General features: G+C 34.4%; 1 pseudogene; it reads right to left on the bottom strand.

Moving 5' to 3' along the window:
- Window positions 1–1,775: 1,775 nt before the first annotated feature.
- LOC100927112 lies at window positions 1,776–3,304 on the bottom strand (annotated as a pseudogene).
- Window positions 3,305–3,877: the final 573 nt, after the last annotated feature.

Genomic DNA, 3,877 nt, shown 5'->3' with positions numbered 1-3,877 from the left:
TTAACCATCCTGATACAACTAATGAATGATGGAGTTTTTGTGTCTTTCTCAGCACCTACCACAGGACTCTTCATTTAGTAAGCGCTAAATTAATATATGTTGTTATGTGTGTGCCTTTTACTTGTAGATTACAAACTTGTTATAGGTAAGAACTATTCATTTATTTTTGAATCTTCCTCAATCTTCAATGATGTATATACATTTTAAACCAGACCTGTGATTTCTTTGATATAAGGAATTCCCAATGAAAAAATTGACTATATCAATGCTACACTCACATCCACACATATATAAACATACACATATTGTGCATATACATATGTTTGTGTGTATGGTTACAGGAATAGGCATGTATATATGTATGTATGCATGTGAATAATTTAGTAGATTATTTCTAATACTGCCATGCTTATTGATCCTCCTCCCATATTCTGATTTCTTCTTACTTTTTAGTTTTATTGATTTTTTTTCTCCCTTTTTTTTGGTATCACCATCACTATATCCTACTGCCCACTAATATTCCCCTTTTCCCAAAAATCAAAAGCTTTCTAAACACAAATAATTAGCTTTAAATAAAGTAAATCTACAATTTGCCATGTCTTTCAGTCAAAAAGTAAATATTTATTCAGCATATACTATGTCCTGGACATTGTGTTAAGCTCAGAGGACATAAACAAGAATCATTCCTGATATCAAGGACCTCACAGTCTACTTGGGAAGACAACATGAAAACAACCAAGTACAAACAAGCTATATCAAGGATATGTTGGAAAAAAACTAGTATAGAGCAGATACTAAAACTAAGAGGAATTAAGAAAAGCTTCTTATAGAAGATGAGATTTTAGCCACGACTTAAAAGAATCCTGGGAATACAAGAGATGGAGATGAGACAAAAATTAAGAGGGTTGAGAAATGGAATTTTTGGATAAAATACATGATTATGCCCTAAAAGATTTATACTTCTGCATTACAAATATTTAAAGTTTAGTTAGATATCTAATCCTAGTCTAATAACTACTCTCAGAGAAGAACTGAGTAGACAGTTTCATGGCTCCTTCTCTTGCACCATTCATGACAGGAATTAAGTCTCCTTCCCTCCTTGGGAGGTATGGGCAATATTACAGAGATATCTATACTTTACCATGAGTCAGACTTAGATAACCTAAATGGAAATGCACACAACTTACATATGCAGCACAAACCCTGCACAGCTAGATGATTAAATCTGTTTTAATAGTTATGCAACTTTTAGCATTGACTGCTAACTATAGTTGTAGAAGTCATGGTTTAGCCAAAGTGTTATTAATATTTTTATTAGCAGCAGCAAAATCAATAGTAGTGGTTATACTGGTGGAGGTCGTGGTTGTAGTAGTAGTAATAGAGCTATTTATATAGTGCTTTAAGTTGTAAATGGAATATTTCATTTGATTCCCCACAACTATCTTTTTTATTTCAATATAGTTTTATTTAAAAACAGGTCACAAGACTAAGCTCAATCCCATTCTGCTTTTGTACAAGCTACAAATGTGTTCTTAAAAGCTGAGGGGCAATCTTTAGGAGCATATTTGAAAAGTGAATAAAAATCCATATAAAACAAATATTCAAATAGTTTTTATTCGAACACAAATAAGTGTGACCCCATCTCTTAATATTGTTGCATTTGTGTCTGCCCTATTCTTAAAACAAATTTTAAAACTCTAGTGGAAATTAGATTAATGGTTCCTCAAAATGATCTAATCTAAGCTAAACTTGCAATTAATGGCTAAAAACAGTTTCTATACATTATTACTAGCTGAAGTACAAGTTGTTGAGTGATGTTCCATTCCACTTTCCCAAACATAATATAATGGCAAAGTATTGATATCCTGATCCTCTACTTCTGCCAAAAATCTTGCTTCTTGATTTGTTGCATGCATTGCCATGCTAACCCAAACATTACATAATATATAGTGGGTCTCTGGAATTCATTGAAATTAGAAGCAGCAGCAACAATATAAGCACCCATGGTTTCAAACAGCACCCAATCTCCCACATGCCTTTCTGGTAAATAAATCATAGTGTTCAACAATTTGATCTAGGGCATCATATTTTGGTCCCCATATGCTAGAAGAGTAATACTTCACATCTGGTTTGAGTCTCTTTTGTAGAGTGGGTTTAACATGTGCATGCTCAAACAATGCAATTAAATGATTCATATATTTCATCATTTATATGGTACATAAAGATTGGGTCATTAATTTGTCTCATCTTCATCATAAAAAACTTCAATTCAAGTTTTTTGGCAATGATGTTAACTGCAAGCTTGAAAGCTGATGCAACATAGCATCTGTCTGATTCGGCTATGATTCTCATTCCAGAGTCATAAGGAAAATACTAATCCAATGCTGGATTGATTATACTTGAGATCTCTTCAAACTTAAGCTTTACATCTTCAGAACTAGAAGAGCAATCACCAATATCAAGAAGATACAAGTTGAAACCCAACTCCACCCCTCTGTCAAAGACACTTTAGGCATCAGAAAGTGCTTGGATGAAGGTTTCTGGATCAGTCAACCTTTTCCCATAAGGAAACTGACTCCAATAACATCAATATTCAGTTCCTTTGCTTCCTCACAAACTAGTAGTAGGCTCAAACTAGCCTACTAGTTTTGAGAATGGCACCAAATTCAATACTTAGTTGACACACAGCTTTGGAATCATCAAAGTTGAAAAAAGTTTGCCTTTGGATGAACTCTGGCAACTTCAATTAGTTCTACTTCACTATCAAAAGTCATCATTTGTACTTCATTGTTGGGAACATATTTAATTTGTGACACTTGTTTGTATGGATGCACCCTATGACTCTGTACTAATTGAATTTCAGTCTTGCTAGCAAATCAAATCCTGATCCTATAGCAGCAAGTATCTTCATTATGGCTCTGCTGTCATTACAATTAACAGAATAAAAATGATTTATTTGAAGAATAGCTTTGTACCATCTCAGATATTTCTTTAAGATGTCACTAAGGTCAGTAACATAGAAGCAATCTTTATTATCAGAAGAAGAAATTTCATTAATTTTCTGGTCCAGAATATCCTTAGGATGAGTGCCTTCTTCTAGGAAATTGAAATTAAATTCATCTTTTCTAACATTGTTCGTGGTTTCTTGGTATTTCTTTAAAGTGCAACACAACGGAAAACTAAAGGATGGAATTTAAAGACAAGAAATTCTAACTTTATACAAAAGTGGTTTTCTAAGAAGAAAGTCCTCTTGTTAAATAGCCTTCCACTACTGTCCTTTTGGTTCAGCCATTGCACTGGACATTGTCTTAAAGGGCATGGAGAGGGTGGGCAACTCCCATGGAGATGCTCAAGATGAATGGAATTTGATGCTTCTGATGCCTTCCCTCTATTTCTGCCCCCATTCAGTTGCCTCCTGCCCAACTAGAGGAGGGCTGTGCTGCTGGTCCAAGATTATTAAGAGCTGGTGGCAGAGGAGCTACTGGTGGTGGAGATTGAAGGGGTTTGACTTCCCTACAACTATCTCATGAGAATAAAGTTGATATGATCTCCATTTTATAGCCAAGGAAACTGAAGCTTAGAGAAGTCAAATGATTTCACAGGCTAATAAATGCTTGAAGCAGCTTTCAATTTTTTTTTTTAATTTGGATATTGATGTAATCAAGTCTAACACTTTCTGTATGGTCTTCAAATTCAATTCATTAAAATGTTGGTGAAGAACTGGGATCTTGGCTAAAAGAAGGAAAATCACTTCTGTGAATAAGACGTGCACAGGGCAGCCTTCCACATATAAAAGGGCAGTGATCTTGAAACTTGAACTTACTAAGTAACATAATGAGTACCATGAAAAATGACCAGTTGAAGATATTCTGCAGCA

This window comes from Sarcophilus harrisii, chromosome 6 (genome assembly GCF_902635505.1).
Source record: "Sarcophilus harrisii chromosome 6, mSarHar1.11, whole genome shotgun sequence".
NCBI classification, from domain to species: Eukaryota; Metazoa; Chordata; class Mammalia; order Dasyuromorphia; family Dasyuridae; genus Sarcophilus; species Sarcophilus harrisii.
This window is presented reverse-complemented; position numbering and strand designations above follow the sequence as displayed.